Source organism: Pogoniulus pusillus, chromosome 22 (genome assembly GCF_015220805.1).
Source record: "Pogoniulus pusillus isolate bPogPus1 chromosome 22, bPogPus1.pri, whole genome shotgun sequence".
In the NCBI taxonomy this organism is placed as follows: domain Eukaryota; kingdom Metazoa; phylum Chordata; class Aves; order Piciformes; family Lybiidae; genus Pogoniulus; species Pogoniulus pusillus.
In genome coordinates this window covers 12,165,727-12,185,112 of record NC_087285.1, presented here as the reverse complement: position 1 = coordinate 12,185,112, position 19,386 = coordinate 12,165,727, and the positions used below count along the sequence as shown (strand labels likewise).

Sequence of the window (19,386 nt, the reverse complement as noted above, 5' to 3'; positions counted from 1 at the left end):
CTGTGCATGTAAGCATATGCCTAGTTACAGACTTTGTCTCCACATAACTTAAATATCAAGAATGATTGTATATAAACAACAATGACTATCAAGAAAAAAATTAAATGGGAAATCACCAAATCATATTTGTTGCATGCAATAATAGCAAAATTCTTGAGGACTTGCATCATAGAATGGCTCAGGCTGGAAGGAATCTTGGAGATGGGCAGGGACACCTCACGACTAGATTCAGCTGCTCAAGGCCTCATCCGATCTGGCCTTGAACACCCTCAGGAAGGAGGCATCCACAACCTCCCTTGACAACCTATTCCAGTCTTGCACTGAAAAACTTCCTAAGACCTAGTTTACACCTGCTCTCTCTTAGCTTAAAACCTTTCCTCCTTGTCCTATTGCTAGACACCCTTTTAGAGTCATAAAATGGCTTAAGCTGGAAGGGACCTTAGATATCTGATCTTAAGGAATGATACCTTCTTTGAAAAACAAACAAAAAGACTTTTCACTGCCCTTGTTGAGAATAATCTCTTAAGGGCACTCTCTTCTATCACGAACAGACGTATTGGAAGTTGCACTTACATCATCTGTGTTCCACAGTTACCATATGTCAGTATTTCAGAGTTGCTGGTAAAGCAGAAACTGCAGTAGGATTTTTTTTTTCTGAGAAATGACAGCAAATGCTCAGATGGTATTGATGGTCAATAACATCAGGAGGGTTTACACCTGTTGAGGATTTGTTAATAGACATTTTTTCAGCCCTGAAAGTGATTGGAAAGGATGTCAGGCTAACACTGGCTCCTTGTATTCAGTTGTTTTTACCACTGTGGCAACACCAGACAGCATTAGAAACTCAAGCATGAAAAAACCCACAAACTAAAATAAGGCATTAGCCAGAGAAAAACCATTCCACTTTGGAAGGACTAGAAGCATCTTAGTACTTACAGGAAGGCAAAAATCAAATAAAGTTTAGAACAGGGAAATAAAAGGTCTCACAACAAAGAAAGGCTCTTCTCAAAAAGGAAAATTAATTAAAGCTATCCTAAGAAAATAAACAAGGAAAGTAATTTTGTTTTTAAGCTGTCAGCCTTAACTTCAACTTTGGTAGACCATAAAGTGTTTATTGTTCTATTATTACCCAAATCCAGTTCAAGTACGTATTTAAGATACGTGTAAATGACTCCACAGTGCGTTACAAAGAGCTAACATGAAATGTCTAAACCATAAAGAAAAAAAGCTGGTTTTGGCAGCTTACTCACAAAATACATCTGCCTCACGAAAACACTGTTCAGCTTAGCTCCCTTTGCAATCTTTGCACTGTATTCTCTTTTTATATCAGTTCTCAGCATGGATGAAGTTGGTGTGCCTATATTTCATGGAAACACTTTACAGTTTGACCTCTACATTGCCTTCAGAGAATTCTCTAACACAGGTTTTAGCCAAACCAAATCACTTGAGAAGACTGGGGGAAACCAAGAATTGGTTTTCTCTGATGAACGTTTCATGGATTGTAGCTACCAGCATTAATAAATGTTAATTCACTTCACAAATGATAAGACACTATATATTAGGGGCTAAGGAGTGTATCACCTACCAATTAAACGCAGCCATTTAGTAGCACAAAGCAGCCTCACACCACAATTTACGGCATACAGTGAGGAATACAAAATCCAATTAAAATTTCAGGGGGAATTTAGCAGGGCAGAATTTAATTAGCAAAGATGCAGTTTTGCCAGGAGACTCTGGATAACACCTGTTCTGAAGTGTAAAGTGACAAGGAATATGTAGTAACACAGGTTCCGGTCATAATTTATGTTACATTTGCTAGACAGCTCCTCGAGTCACATTTAGATCCTTGCCTCCAACTGCAAGAAGCTCTGCTTCCTGCTACTGGCACTGATTACAGAAGCCTCTGACTCATTCCAAAATCCTAATCCAATCCAAACAATATTGTTGGAACACTGAAATACATGGATTTTCACATTTCTGCATACAGTTTAAATTCCACTTACTGGCATATCTTACCTACCACTCTGTAAGAGCTACAATGCTTCCCATAAGCTGTTGAGTGGCGCCAGGGGTACAGTGTCAGTGCCTATGCCACATGGCAAGCAGGCAAGGAGATGATGTGAACCATAGTGGGGTCTTGTTCCCTTTGGCAAGAAAGCAAGGTCAAACAGGCAGGGAGGATAAACAGTGAATGAAACCAGCTTTCTGTTGTATTGATATCTTTCTTTGTTTAGGAGAAAGTTGGTATTTGCTTTAATATGTATGCAAAACATCATGGAAATATACCCTTCATTCACAGTTCTAGAAGTGATACCTTGCAAAGTCTAGTAGGAAGGTTTTCAACATCTATTAAGTTGCTAGAGTTGCCAATGTTGTGAATTAAACCCCAAATTTAATTCTACCGTTTTAAATGACTGCAGTTAGTATTTTTTTTCCTCTAGATTCATAGGTAACTTTGTTAGTATTAACAGCAAGTGATTGTTTAGAAGATTAAGTCACTGATTAGGTTCATTTTATCAGACTCATGAGTATTAATGATGAAAGAGAAGGTATAGATACCAGAAACCCAGCATTAATCAAACCTACTGTTAGCAAATCCACATGTAACTGCAATGTAGGACAAATAAAGCATCACGATTAAGGCTTTGATAATTACATAAATAATGAGAGAGAAAATAGATTTGAAAACTTCATTTCGATATTCTATCAATGTCTTTGAGTGCAACTGAAGAGAGCATCCTAAAGAAGCTTCTTTGCCCTGTAGCTGGCCTTTGAGCAACAGAAATATGAAACACCATTAATCTTCAGTTAGCACTTTTAATTCAGGATTGAAAATCACAGAATCATAGAATCAACCACGTTGGAAGAGACCTCGAAGATCATCCAGGTCTAACTTTCCATCACAAAATGAGGGTGCACATTCTGTATTTCTTACAGTGGCCTTTACTGAAAGAAACACAGAATGTTGTGATTAGAGAAGGTATGAATTAACTTTATTTATTGCTGATTCCGCAAATCAATTGCTATAACTTAAAACTTTAATATAAAGTATAGACATAGATATAAAAGATTGAAGAGAAATTATGTTACTAGCTCAGCTGTGTATGGTTGAACGCAGCACTGCCAGATTACTAAGCTGTTTTTTGCATTTTGGTTTTTGTTGTTTTTTTTTTAATAAAAAGTAGAAAGGGAAAAATATTTGGTACTGGATAACCTGCTGTTTAAATGAAAAGGTTCTCAATGAGCATAGAATCATAGAATCAGTCAGGGTTGGAAGGGACCACAAGGATCAGACAGTTCCAAGTCCCCTGCCATGGGCAGGGACACCCTACCCTAAATCAGGTTGCCCAGAGCCTCATCCAGCCTGGTCTTAAACACCCTCAGGGATGAGGCCTCAACCACCTCCCTGGGCAACCCATTCCAGGCTCTCACCACTCTCATGCTCAACAACTTCCTCCTCACATCCAGTCTGAATCTCCTCACCTCCAGCTTTGCTCCATTCCCCCTAGCCCTGTCACTCCCTAATGGCCTAAAAAGTTGCCCTCCAACTTTTTTGTAGGTCCCCTTCAGATACTGGAAGGCCATAAGAAGGTCACCTTGGAGCCTTCTCTTCTCTAGACTGAACAGCTCCAACTCTTTCAGTCTGTCCTCGTAGGAGAGGTGCTGAATAGAGTTGCTGAAATAGAAGGGGATGATCACATTGTGTATCATGAGGAAGGGCAGCATCAGTTAATGCTCTGACTTTGAAATGTTCCAAGTCCAACAGATCTGACTGTGAAAATTCAGTGAACATCTATTGAAAAGTTTCATAATTATTCAGTGTACTGAGAACACTTGAGTTGCTTTTTATTCTTCTAACTAACAAAAGGATGACAAAGATGCCAAACTGTCTGGCTTTGCCTTGTGTAAATTCATGCAAAATGCCATTTTAATAAGAAAAGGTAGATACATGGTCAGAGTGGTGTAGGAACGACCAGAGACAAGCCTGTCTGTGGCACATCTTTGCTCTACTCTCTACAACATGACACTAATAATAATTTTTAGTCTTGAGAAGGCTGAAAGCAGACCTTATCAACATATATAAATAGCTGAGGGCTTGGTGTCAAGATGAAGATGATGGTCTCTTTTTGGTGATATCCAGTAATAAGGAACAGTGGGTACAAGTGGGAACACAGGAGGTTCCACCTCAACACCTTCTTTACAGTGAGGGCAACAGAGCACTAGAACAGGCTGCCCAGAGGAATCTCCTTGTGGAATCTCCTTTCTCTGGAGGCTTTCAAAACCCACCCAAACAATCTCCTGTGTGGACAGGTGATCCTGCTTTGGTAGGAGGGGTTGCACTTGATGGTCTCTGGAGGTACCTTCTGGCCCCTAACATTCTGTAATTTCCTTAACTTCTTTTCCTGATGCCAATAAAAGAGAGCTATAATGCAACAGGTTCTAGCAGAGGAGAGAAAGAATGCCAACAAATAGGCAATAATACAGGAGAATCTTCACAGCAGCACATCTAGTTTGGCTGTGATACAAGTGATCACTTGTATAGATGATCTTGAGTGAAAACAGGAATGTTCTGGAAATCTGTCTCAGAAAACAATAGAAATTATATTTTCTGTAGTGGGCTTATTAAATATATACAGCTCTAACAAATTCAATTTATTTTGTAAACAGATTTGCTTTTGTAAAATTACTCCTACACTGGCAAGAAACTCTCCAGGGCATGATATATGCTGTGTGAATGCTACTTGTTTCTGCACTGAACATTTTCTTCCCAGTCCTCTTCCTACCTAGAGTATTTGGTTACCCTAGTCAGTTCTCAGTCAGAAAATGACATTAATTATCCACTGTGAAGTGGCTGTGAGCTGTTAATTAAAGAAATGACTCAATTCCTGTGTGTGTACCCAGCACCAAATATAACCTGCATCTATAAAATCAGGTATTGTAATTCTGCCCACCACAGCACTGCCTTTAAATTTCTCCAATATGTAGGAATTAACATTTTTAAGAGACCAAAATGTAGCTTAAGATGTCTTAAAGTGAGTTTCAGTTCTAAAAGCAGGTGCTGACTGAAAGTAGGCATCTCAAAAACTCTGTGGGGTATAATCTGTGAAGCATAGTCCTTAGGACAACACTTCCATCCTAAAATCATTTTACTTCCCATCAGTCACAGTGAGAGTCATCTTCCATCAGAAATACAGAAGCAATGAGGAAGAATGAGTGAAGCATTGTCAGGCTTTCAGTAAAGACAATTATCTAGCACTGGCAGTCCTTATTCCAAAAAGCCCCCTCTAGACTTATTTTCCATCTGTCTATTGAGGTTGCCCTCTTTTCAGTTGAAATTTTGAATTCAGGTTTGCTCCAAATCTGTCTGACAAAACACACAATGAATAAAGAATTATAGCATAGGCTTAAATCTCCACTACGCATTATTGCCTTGTCTCCCAAACAGAAGATTTAACTCTATATTATGCTCATCACTATCGCTGTCCTTCCGATGAAGCTCCCCCTCCACAGCCACCTGGGTCACAAGTGCTGCAATATTAAAACAAGACTAACATTATAGCTCCAGCTCTGGAGCCCCAAACACAAGAAGGACATGGATCTGTTGGAGAAGGTCGAGAGGATGTCCACAAAGATGATCAGAGCTCTGGAGCACCTCTCCCCTACAAAGGCAGGCTGAGAGAACTGAGGTTGTTCATCCCGGAGAAGAGGAGGCTCAAGGGGCCTAGAGAAGAGCTGCAGAGATACTATTTAAAAGGATATGTAATTTTTTTTTCTATCTAGGAATGACCACCACTAAGCTGGATCAGCTGTTACTAAGGATTGAAGAAGTTCCATCTCACTGGCATTTAAACAGCTTTCATCAATATGCAATCTGAGAAGTCACTTCAACATGCTATTTTTTTGCACACAATATTGTTCCTTCTTCCTCTTAATAATGAATTCCCCTGATAAGAAAAGGTTTGCAGCTGAAATGGGGCACAACAGATGTAAGAAAACTGTGCAAGGAATATGCTTGTACACGTTACTTTGATTTTATCCACCACATACTTCTCAAAACTATCAGACTTAAGCAACAAAAATTTGAATTGATTCACGATGCAACTGTGCTGATCAGTACTCTATGCCTTCTTGGCTGTGCTGTTGTGACAACATCTGCGGCTTTCATGCAGTGACAATGCCAGCTATATCAAAATTAGCTTCACTCTGAAATCATATTTAAATATCAGTGATCAAGTAAATATGGTCTGCATATCCCACATCAATTTTGTATTTGACACATTAAAAATTAGGCAATAAAATAATCTCATAATTTAAATTCATAACCCAACGTCAAACAGAAAACCTCACACAGTATCTCACCTCCTCTATATCTTTAGTTCTGAATTGTTCTGACCTCTCACCTTTGCTGTCAGATTTACACTATGGGAAAAAAAAAAATTTAAAAAAGACTGAACCCCAAACAAAAACCCAAAGCCCCAACAAGATGATCTCAAATCCATTGTACAAACCGGATGAGAAAGCCCTGGCTGGTTGCAAAGATGACAAAATAATTGCAGCATCCAAACCAGCATGACCTTGTTGCTCAAATTTTGCTGAAAACTCTGACCTGAGGGTTCCTCATTGAAATATTCAAGATCCTCATGTCTCCTTGAGCTCTGCTGCTATTAATAACATGTGCAGCAGGGCTTATTCTGGTCTCTGTGCTGGGGATTTTTTTTGTTGCTGTTGATCTTTTATTTTTTTGGAAGTTCTACAAAGGAGTGTCTGTTTCCTGTGACAAACATTTATTCTCATACTTATTATACTCTACGGTTTTAAAAGAGGCAAAATTCAATGTCCTTGTGGAAGATTGATTGTGACACAAAAGCAATATATTTTTTTCTCCCCACTGCTCTCACATTCTGATGTACAAATGCCCTCAATACTCAAAGTGTTTAGTTTTAGTCAATGCCTGCTCCCTCTCCAGCAAAAAATAAAACACACCAATTGAAACATTTCAGATAGAAGGAGGCTGGCTTGACTGCTGCTGAAAATTACACTCTCTTGACTAGCTACATTAAAAATATTTCTGGTTTGCAAGAAAAAAAAAATAGAAAAAGGTATACAGTCAAAAAAACAGAGAAAGGGAACCAAAACAGGAATTCATGCATATGTTACATAAATGCAATCAGATGAAGTGCACTTAATCCTCTGGATTTCAAGATACCTGCTCTGTTTTTCAAATCTTGTTGCTTCTGAAAATTTCTTGATTGCCCGAAATAATTTACTTCCCTTGATACATAATATCAAATTCCACTTTGTTTTTAATTGATATGTGGATACTGATAGGAGTTATATATATATTTAATGTAAATGAATGAAAAGTAAAATATGTGAATTGTGTTCAAGCAGGACAGACTGCATATAGCTATTAATCTTCAGGGAGAGACAAATCAGATTAGTGTACTCTTAGATACTGCCTAATGCTATCAATTTCTGCTTGGAATCTGCAAGAAAGGCAAGAAACAATCATTGGACAATTAATGTGTAACAGACTATAGTATTATCTTATTACAAGGTTGGCTCTAATGAGGCCAATCTGTATCCAGTGTGCTTTCTCTTGGGGAATCATTGGATGCCTGATCCATAAAATGTGGAAAGAAAGGTAAAAGCTTTGCAGAAACAGCCTTATACAAAGAGATATTTAGGTGTAAAGAGCATAATGCTAATAGCAATTATTGCTGATAACTTGAAAATACAATGGGCTTCAGCACATACTCCACAGGAGCAATACTCTCTATTGGAAGCTACATTATATTCATTTATGCTTCTCTCACTATCAGCAGCTTCTATCCAATATTCTCTGCTACTAATAGAATCTGGACCTATAAACACTTAAAACACATAAGAAGGTTTTTTTTTCACCTGTACTACAAAAAGATGACAGAAGTGAGGTACTTCAAAGCATGATTATACCTCACCAGAAACCATTCTCATTTTGAATAAGCTACCATGATTAAAGCCCCCTAGGATTCAAATATATTTATATAAAGACAAGTACTCACGGCCGAACATTAAGACCCATGCTCAACTGCCCAGATTACAGAGCTGCTGTTTGGAATGCACATTTCAGATCCATAAACACAGAAAATAAGGATATGAAGAAATTTCTACTTTTACCACTAGAAAACACAAGACAGAATACACATTAATTGATTCTGTGAAAGCACAAAATTAACCTAAGTGAGACTTCTGGAGATCTTATCAGTGCAATTTGGGCTAGAGAGAGATTTAGCATCCATAGCTTCAGATTTCTGATCTTGAGACTCAGACTAGACAAAAAAAGATGGAGATAAAAGTAAGAATATCTGAAGGAAGGGCAACATTCAGATGCATACATCTTCCAGGGTATCCAGAAAAGCACTTGGAACAAACCTGATCTGAATACATACACGGTAATAACTTTCACCCTTATTTTTCTATGGTGATGTACCAGACAGGAATTACTCATTCTTCCTGTAATGCATTTAAAATAATTACAAAATGCAAACCCCAACTTATAAAAAGAGACTGAAATACATCCACTTAGCCAGCTTTAATAGTGGCCAGAATCAAAAGTGCCTTGATATTTGTGAGGAACGGAGCCTTTCCACCTCCTCTCCCTAACAGCGTAAGACTGACAACAACTTTCTCTCTTGGCACTGACACTTCCCAAGTGCTAGAGAGCACCACGCAGTGAAATGGCTGTCATGCCTCCCCTGAGACCACTAATATGGCTGGAACATGTCATCCCGTCCCTCTGCCATGCTTTACAACTCATGACCCAGGAGTCCTGCCGGAAAATGCCACCTCACCATCATATGAATGGGCTGCCCAGGGAGGTGGTGGAGGCACCGTCCCTGGAGGTGTTCAAGAAAAGCCTGGATGAGGCACTTAGTGCCATAGTCTAGTTGATTGGATAGGGCTGGGTGATAGGTTGGACTGGATGATCTTGGAGGTCTCTTCCAACCTGGTTGATTCTATGATATGCAAATGCTGCCTTGCTGCAGCAGCAGTCCTCTGTCATAATACTTGCCATGAGTTTACCTTTGGAGAAAAATAAATCTCTCAATAGACAGATTTCTGCTTTCCCATCCCAGTATTTGATTAATCAGTCTAAGTATGGCCACTGACATGAAGTAAACCAGAAAGTATTTTAACTGCATCAAATGTGAATTTTAACAGAATCAGACAGGCTTTTCCAGAGCATTAGCGCCACATTACAGCTTGTCACATTACAAACCACGTTCATTAAAAAAAACAGCTGAATCAAAAAACCCTCCATAGGACAGAAAAACAGTTACACTTAGGATCAAGATGAATACTAGAAACTCTGTGTGCCTCAAAGATGTTTTCCACATCATAGCATTTCTACAAAACCAAGCAGCACAGTAATCAAACCCCTGGAGTTTATAAATCACAGTTCTTTGAAATAATTTAGGATTTCTCCTTAGCATTATAGACAAAGCTTTTCCAATTACAGTTCCACTGGAAAAGACCTTTACTTAATTACTTATATATTAAGTATTTTCCTTCAGAGCTTCCTCTGAACAAAGTTTTGTATCCCACTTCCCAAGTCAATTCCGTGACTTATGTCACATTTCTGTCGCATCTCATTGCTAGGCTGCACATGATAATGCCCATGATAATAGAAGACAACAGCAACATTGACTGCCATACAGAGGGCTGCCAGTCTTCAGCATACTCCAAACTAGATGCATCATTTACCTTTTCATAAATGTATAAAGAGGAAAAATGAAGTTTTGGTTCCAACATTAAGACTGCTTTTTGGGAAACTTGTTCTTTGCATTGCTCTGAAAAGACTGCAACTTTCATTATCCTAATAAATTAACAAGGAAAGACATCTCTGTTGCAATCATGTTACATAAACATCTCACCAATAGAGATATATCATTAGATTATATTTTAAGCTCCCATATGTCACCAGAATTCATGCTGAAACCACCTTACAATGCAATCTTTATGACAGATTTCTGTGGATTAACCAGTCTCTAGTTTTCTCTGACATTTTGTTAAAACTTTAATACTCTAAGCACCATCGTTTGACATGCTTCCTGCCATTACTTCTACCAAGCACCAGCATATGTTACAAAACAGTAATGCTGCTCTTCGAGTTACGTCTTTTAGCAACAAAGGCATTTTGCATTGATACTCTGCATTGTTTTAAAAGTATGAAGCTGAATAATAGTTTATTTTACACACAGGATGTTGCTTCTGCATGTTTTGTTACTTTTACCATAATCTATTTAGAAAGGACACACTAATAACATGAAGTTCATTGATTGGTTTAAATATGCCATCACTACCTTTCCCTATCATAACAGAAACCTGCTAAGGTTAATGACAGGAAAGACATCTCTTTATAACTAAGCAGTAGGACAAAGTACAATGCATCGCAGAGAGGAATAAAATTACCATGTTTGAAGATGGAAAATGGACACCCTCTTTCCACTTTCTGGGCACAGGGCATAGATCACACATTTCACAAGTGGAGTGGCAAGGGAGATCTCTGGCATAGCCACAGCTGAAGAAACTGTAATATTCTTCCTCCTTGCTGAAGGCTGACACTTTCTTTCTCAAAAAATCTTAGTTTGAAAAAGATGACTTCTACATTTGAAACAATGGATACTGAGAAACCAAACACCATGAAGAATCTGAAACTAGATTTTGTCTTGTTCCTACACGCTCATCCAGAATCCTGAAAACACTTGCTACAATATGGCATCTTTAAAAGATGCAGCATGAAATTCCTTTCCCTGCTGAGTCCATTCTGTAGAGAGAAGTAAAGCCACATCACCACTTCTTCCACACATTGGTCTCCTTTGGAATATTAGAGCCACTTATAATTAACATCTAATTCCCAAAATAATTATGCCTATTAAGCAGTAATACTAGAAGAAACTAAAAGAACATGAAGGAAAAAAAAAACCCTCTGGTTTCCAGAGCAAAACACTGAGAGCAGAGCAGCATTAACAGAAATATAGTAGTCCCTAAACAGCACCCAGAACACTGACAATATCATGACCACTCACAAGCCAGGAATACTGACAAACTGAAATTGCTCAAGTCCCAGCAATATCACTGTTGCTTTTAGAGGATAATAAACAGTCACTTTCCAACTAGTCCATGTCTCCTGGATGGTAACATCACATGTTTTTATGGGCTCTTCCTTTCACTGTCATAAGCAACGGAAACAATAAATAGAATATACACACCAGCAAAGCCAGGCCACATGTGTAGGTAGTAAATCCTTCCTCAGGAAAACAAAACCCAAACCAAAAAAAAACCTGCCCACAAACAAACAAATAAATAAACAATTAAAACAACTACCACCAAAATCAAGCAAGCAGGCAAATGCTAGCATTCATTCTCTTTTTAGGCAGTTTTCATAGCACAGAAATTACATGCAGAAGGTAAAGGAGACATGATACCAACTTCCTAGGGCTACTGTAGAGGAAAACATAACACGAATTTACAAAGTCAGAGCTCAGCATGTTCTGTAGCTGCAAATACCAAAAGATGTCTTCTTTCCATATAAATACTACTTAATATGAATATATTTGCTATTTACTGAACCTTGTACACATCTGAATAGGAACTGTACACCATCAAATGGAGAAAATGTAGACAACTTCCTACTGGAAAATAAATTAAAACAACTTTTACTCTCTTGAGATCTGAAAAACAAGAGAGGAATGCTCTAGATCACACTTGGAGATTAATATTCTTGCTCTGCTTCAGACTGGTAGGAGAGAAATGCAAATGTAGTTCTTAAGTAAGGCATTGACTCTTGACTGTTTGTCAAGCATCACTTTTGTTTTTTTGATCAATTATTTAAACAATAATAATTTCATGCTGATGTACCCACCTGCCTTTCATGCAAAAACTATTTATGTGCAGGGTTAGAGACAACTGTATTGCCACAATTCCCACAGCGTTTCCTGCTCGTCTTGAGAAGCCTCCTGTGGGTGGGGTACAGTGTGTGAAAGAGCTACAGTCTAGCCCTGTATCTCACTATGGTTATTATTATACTTTCTCACCATCTTCACTCTGAAGTTTTGCTGCTGCAATTTCAGATCATTGCTTCTTGTACTGACCAACATGATAAGGCAGATTATCCTCTTTCTCTTTGCTGTACATTTCATATATTAGAAGACTCATCCCATCTCTTCCTTAGGTTCCTCTTTACAAGAGCAAACTCCATTCCATCTTTCTTTCAAGTCATGTTCTTCAGGTCTTGTATGAAATTCATTGGTATCCTTTAGATATACTTTAATTGACAGCAATCTTCTTTGAGGTGCAGCACTTGGAAGGACATAGCCTGACCACTGAGTACTTGCCACCATGGATTGGAAGAGAAAGTTTGCTCTAGTTATTTCACAAATAGCAGCTCCATTTATAAACCCTGATGTCAGCCTTACCATTGTAACAACAAGCTAATAAGGAATTAGTATTGCATTCCAATCCATGGCATCTCCACAGTGTGTTTTTGGTTTATTTGGTTTGATTTCTAGACCTCTACCCTGGGGTGCCATCTACTGAGTTATTTCCCTGGTTTAAGGTGCTATTCTTAGGTGCAAAATCTGGAATTTACTTTTCTCAGACCATCTGTCTAGCTAGATGAGATCCTTTAAAACCTAACTACCTTTTCAAGCTACTCCAATGTTTAGGAAAGTGTCTTAATTTTCACATCATTAAATGAATACACTCTAGATGGACTTTCCTTCCAGTAAGCTCAACAATTACCTTCTTCATGATGTATTCCAAATATAGTTTTCTCTAATTTCTGTTTCCCCATCTTGTTTATAAGGATGTCATTCAATGCAACATCACGAATCTTATCAATGTCAAAATATAGGACATCTACTGCCTGCAGCAAACTACTCTGCCATTCACAAATGGTCCAGGCAGCACCACATGAGATCCACTTGTGAAAATGAGTGCTAAGTTCAAAATGAAAGGACAGCCACATAAATAGGAAAAGTTTGCACTAGGGGGTGTGTAGATCTATAGAGAGCTGGCCAGCTTTGCATATTGGAGTTTTAAAAACAATAATTGGTCAAGTAATTCTGCTGCTCACTTAAAATCATTAACACTTCCAACTCTTAGTGTGACTGCCTAGAGATGACTTTTCTCTGGAGACTGCGCCTCTCATGATGCCATTGTGCTCGCAGCAGCCTTGAGGGCAGCTGAGGGTGCAAGGTCTCACTGTGCTGCCAGCTCTGCAAATACTCTGATGCATGTTTTATTAAAGAAGGTTTGGAATCAGGAGAGCTATCCTAAAACAGGAATTCAGAAAATAAATGATGATGGTGTCCACGTGAAACCATCATTAGTGAGATAGGTTACACTGCCCATAACATGGCAGGGCAGACACACAGTGTGCATTAACTTGCTGCAGTGCCATAGAGCAGGACATACCACTAAAATCAGCAATGGAAAACTAAGAAATACCTCTTGACTAGAGCATGCATTACCAACCCACCTAGGAGATGAATATAGGGAAGAACACATATGCATTCACTTCCACAAAGGAAAATGGTGACAGAAACAATGTGGAAAAACATAACAAAAATCCAAACAATCCAGAATTATTTTTATGACCAAAAGGCAAGTTGTCAACTTTCTAAAGGCAGATGATTATTCTAGGAAAAAGCCCAGGTAAAGGCTCAGGTTTGGTCAAATTGTCTGGGCATATTTCACAAGACCTTTAACGTGGCTGGAGTTATGGCACAGCTCACAAGACATTTCAGTAATTGGTGTGTCTAGAGGTAACATGGAAACGTGTGAGTAGTCAGCTTGGTTTACAGGAGATGAATAGCAACTGCTAAGCTGGTGCTAGGCTACCACCCTGACATTGTGGAAGTTATTACCAATTTGTTAGATTGGGACTTCACAAGGATGTGGATTTTGATAAAATCCAGATGCTTAAAGGATGAGTGGAATTTTACAGATACATGCAAGACTTTTTTCATTACTCAAGAAAGCCTGTGAGCAATGAGAGCAGAGTCTTTGTTTCCATAAGAAAAAAAAACAAACCACCAGGGGTCAAGACAACTATTCTGTCTAATCTGAAGATGATTAAAAAGCAGAGACATTCTTGGAAAATCTGAGATTCTAAAGTTGGTACTTTGGAAATACCTCAACAGAATAGATGGAAGAGTTAAGGTTGACCACATAAAGAGAATGAAAATGAAAACTGAATTTAAAAAGCCAAGCTGGGAGCAGAGGGGAAAAAAACACCGTGACAGCTACAGTGGAGGAGAATTGTATGCACACCACTGAAGCAGGGAAACTACATAATCTTCTGTGAGAGTCTAAGAAGCATATTCTGTGTGCAAAGAGCACAGCAATAAAGCATTAAGCCATTGGAATGGGCTGCCCAGGAAGGTGGTGGAGTCACCGTCCCTGGAGGTGTTCAAGAAAAGACTGGATGAGGCACTTAGTGCCTTGGTCTAGTTGACTGGATAGAGCTGGGTGCTAGGTTGGACTGGATGATCTTGGAGGTCTCTTCCAACCTGGTTGATTCTATGACAAAAACTCATGGACTGAAATTCCACCTCTTATAAACAAATTACAACAGAAAGCTTCTGACACAGGACTCTCCTCTTGTTCACACAACTTGCCTCATGACACTTTGTTTCACCCAAATATTCCAAAGGGGAAACAGAAAACTTGTATTTTTTTATTCAAGTTGAAAAACAATTAATAAAATGGAATAAAACCTCCCACATCTAAAGAAAATTCTATATATAAATATCTTCTTATATTTGATTCTAATTCACTGAATCACAGAATTTCTTAGACTGGAAAAGACCTTCAAGATCATCAAGTCCAATCATTAGCTTCTCACTGACAAGTCCCTGACTAAACCAAATCCCTCAGCACAGCATCTGATCACTATGAATCTCTATGGTTGGAAAGGACAACCAGGATCACCCAGTCCAACCTTCATCCCAGCATCCTTCAGCACTGGACCATAGCCTTGAGCCCCACATCCACTCTTTTTTCAAACATCTCCAGGGATGGCGACTCCACCACCTACCTGAGCAGCCTGTTCCAGTGCCTGACCACCCACTCAGTAAAGAACTTCCTCTGAACATCCAACCTAAACCTCCCCTGTTGCAACTTGAGGCCATTTCCTCTTGTCCTATCATTAGTAATTTGGGATTCAGATCATCAACATTAAGAACACACAGGCTAGTCCTCGGGAAGATGCTAGCTTTTCTTCATGTTCAGAGAAAAAAATAATCAAACACTGTGGAAGACATCAATTCCAACAGTCCATCTTTTCTTAAGACAGCCTCAAAGCTACAGACCTGTATTTTTCTCCCATTCTTTATTATTATCAATTTTCAGAGAAGTCATAGAGAACAAAAAGATAGGTAAAAAATGAACAGTGAATGAACAATAACCCTGTCCTGTAGCTGAAATACTCAACTATTAGCAAGATTTATGGAAGCACAATCATGCTCTTGTAAGCCAGCATACCTGTGCTCTCAAAACTGACATTTCTGAAGTATCCATCTGATCATACACATCCCAAGATCTTTTTTGCACTACCTTGAACAATTTTAAATGTATCAATATGTAACTGGGATGCAGACACTTGGTAAAGAACAGCCAATAATTTCCTCAGACAACATCCAGTGAATAACATGCAAGAGTTTCCTCATCAAAACCAAACTTGCAACTAAAGAAAACCTAAGTTATATTTAATTGTGTTCAACTGATTTGCTACATTTATTCTGAAAATCAGACATAACAGATTTACAAATGAATATTTTTGTCATATTCTTTCCTGTAAGTGGAATTTTCTGTCATCAAATGTGGCTAAGTTGATCAATTTAGAAATGTCAGGCAAAAAGGAAGGCATTGATGCCAAAGTTTGGAAACTACTCTAGTAGACACAGGAGATAGGCCTCCTTTGACAAAACAAAGCACCAAAAGCTGCCTTTCCCAGATGTCCTCTCAGAGCAGACCACCTCACATACTTAACATTAAATTAACTTGTAAATTAAAAGTGGGGAGATTTAGACTCAGTACAAGGCTGACATTTTTCACAATGAGGGTGATGGAACACTGGAACAAGTTGTCCAAAGAGGTGGTAGATGCCCCATCCCTGGAAATATTCCATTTCAGATTGGACAGGGCTCCATTTGCAGATAGCTGCAATGCAGTGGATAGATACTAAGATAACCAAGGGGCTGAAAATAGTCCAGGTTAAAGTACGCAGAGCTTCACATCAGCTCATCTGCCCTTCTTTGAGTCTGCAGGAACAGATGCATGCTATCTGGTAATTATCTTCCTCTGTGCAACTGATTCTGATACTTTGCTCAGATATTTTTACTGCATACTTTGATATTTTTATCATGATTGGGAAAACAATTTAGATAAGGAAAGATCTAACTAAAAGGCTTGCCTACTCATCATCCTCATAATTATTTAAGGCTTACATTTTTTCTTCCTTTGGAAGCAGTCTGTAATCTATTCTGAATAACTCACCAGGGATGATAACACTCAAGCTGATAGCTGAGCTTACTTCTTCGAAGGTCAGACACTCACAGAATAACCAATATTCATAAGCAAATTAGGAAATTTGGAGATATATTCATCTTAACAGAATGATAGGCCATTAACAATAGCACTTACAGCAAGGAATTACCTCATTTTTAACAGATCCAAGTTAATTTTTGGCTGCTCAAGTGGCCTCATGTGTTAACTCACAAACATGTGGAACCAGAAGTGCTGTATTTTCAGTCTCAGCTGGAGTCTCCCTAGTGAGCTTTGCTCTAGCTTCTGGCTACAGTACTTTCCAGAGTCACGCAAATCCCTGAAGGTAAAGAGAATTAAAAAAACAAAACAAACACCAAAAAAACCATCCAAACTAAGCAGCTTCTCTAGGTTGTCTAAATCACTGTTTTTAAGGAAAATATACTGTATTCAGAATGATAGCAGTAAGAGCAAATAATACCACAAAACAACATCACTCCTATAGAACCTCAGAGTATTCTCATCACCAGAGCAGCCATGTTAATATCACAGTATTTATTCAAGATAACGCTTTTCTGTTTCAACAAACTTACAGAAGTGGTCAGAGGAGCCTGACTCAGTGGGAGTTGCTGATTACACTCGAGCAGGAAAGACAAGTGCACCAGCCCTTTTAAGAAACTTCTTCCAACAGCAGATTTCTTACCCAGAAAAAACAGATGTGGTTCTATTTTAAAGTAGAGACAGAAAAGCTGCTTAGAATATAGCACTGTTTTATTGGATAGCATCTCAAAGGTACAGCAATGCAGAGTTAATAAAAAGAAAGTGCTCTCTTGTAAGTTTTTACTGTATCTAACTACCCACTTTTAAGCATCACCTTCATACTAATCTTATCTGTAAACCAGGGAGTTTTTGCACTGAAGAGTGAACAAAAGCATGGTTGACTATCTGACCACTAACATCACAGAAATCTAGACAACAGGCCATAAAGAAGTTAGCTTGCCATGTGCTGGCTACTGAAAGTAGTACCACGTCTCAAAAAGAAACACAACCACACATTTCAGCATTTCTTCTTGTCAAGAGTAGCATTTACTGCTCTAAGTCATCAAATTCCATCCAAAGGCAAGACTAGTACCACCACATGCTAAAGACAATAAAACAGGTGCTAACTCTACTTTGTGTTTACAAACACCACTTGAGAAACGTACCACAGCAGAGTTAATTAAGGAATACAGCAATCTAACTCCTGATGAGATCCTTGAGTACTGCTGTATGATGAGAGTAGCTATACTTTCCTAATCTCATAGATATACTGTCAAATCAACTGAGAGTATTCAGATATTTTTTTAACCCTGCTTGAGTCTCTCTTATACTCATATACTGTACCCAGCTCTGCTCTGGTTGGTCTCAGGAAATAATACGCCTTTAGACGTTTCATATTGGGCTGACTTGGATTTCATTAAGCAAACTGTCTGGGAGAGATACTGGAGCTGATCTCCTTAGCTTCCAAGACAAAATGCCAAAGGAGTTTTAACCTGTGTCTAATACATCTGTAGTCTCAGTACTCCACGTTGGAAATCAGTAATTCTCAGAACTGCACATGCCTCACCCCCAGTAGTATTTCACCTTCAGAATTAGTCTGTGACTCAAACTTGGTGACAGGTGTAAAATAGACAAAATTCACACTGCATCACTCCCTACAGAAGCACGAACACAAAGAGCAAGTTTAGTAATTCTTCCTATTTATCTGTGCTAATGAAACTACGACCCAATTCAGGACTCCACATTGCTCATCTTTTCTCTAAAGGACAGTGTTATAACAATGACTCAAGAGATTAACTGAAGAGCACCTGTTTTTTTTTTTCCTACAGGCATAATCACTAATCTTTTTTTATTAAGTTGCTAAGATATTATTTAGATGATGCTAAAAATCTTGATTTCATGGTTATTTATACACTTAGCCAGATGCCCTCCTGTGTCACAACACAGAGCTCAGAACCAGTACTGCAGGTGTTTGGGTTTTTTTGGAAAAATGCTTCAGAGAATACTTCTTGTGCATTGGTTGAACCTCTCACAGAACCTGAGTGGCCCTCTGGTCTTGCTCTCACATAAATGTTATGTCATTTCTTTGGTTGTCATCTCAGGATATCTCAAAGTACTTTTGAACACTACATTTGTGCAAGTCTCCTTCTGTCCTCTTTTGTTGGATTAATTATTTCTTTGTCTTCTTTCTTGACTGCCATAGACATCAGGTTTTCCAAGTACTGCTCTGCTGCCTCCTAAAAAAGCCCTAGAAATCCTAAATAAAACACTTGGGCTTTAAAACTTTGAAATCATCTGTTAGAATATTTTCCTCCCACTGAAAAGCTCAACCAACAAACCTTGATCACATTCTTGGCCTATAGGTACACCACCCTGGAATGAATATGTTCTGAATAGTCCAAACAGAAGTAGGAGTGCCAATATCTGTAAACATTGCCTATGGCTATAGGGAGAATATTTTTCAAAGGCTGAACCCCAGTTCAGTAAAGGACCAAGTGTCATAAAATTTGTTTGACAAATCCTGTATATAGAAAAAAATGCAAACAATCCTCAAGTTTCAAGAGCCCAATTCATTTGTTTCCTTTTATTCCCACAGTAAATTGCTGATAAGCTTTACTAATGGTCTTTTAAAAGTAGAAAAGATCAGATGGAAAGTGTTTTTAAGTAACAAGCACTTGAGTTTGCAACACTACTGTGAGAGAGCGTTGTGCAGGATCTGTGTGAAATTGCTACTTGCATTTGCAATAATTTCCCCTAAGGCTATATTAGATCAGAACAAAGATGGAAATAGTAGATTAAAAATATGGGAGATTG

The 19,386-nt window shown here is 38.5% G+C and overlaps 1 protein-coding gene across 3 annotated transcripts in view; it reads right to left on the bottom strand.

Annotated features, from left to right (window-relative positions):
* GABRB2 (gamma-aminobutyric acid type A receptor subunit beta2) overlaps positions 1-19,386 on the bottom strand; it is a 143,708-nt gene that overhangs the window by 38,842 nt on the left and 85,480 nt on the right. The window lies entirely within an intron of this gene.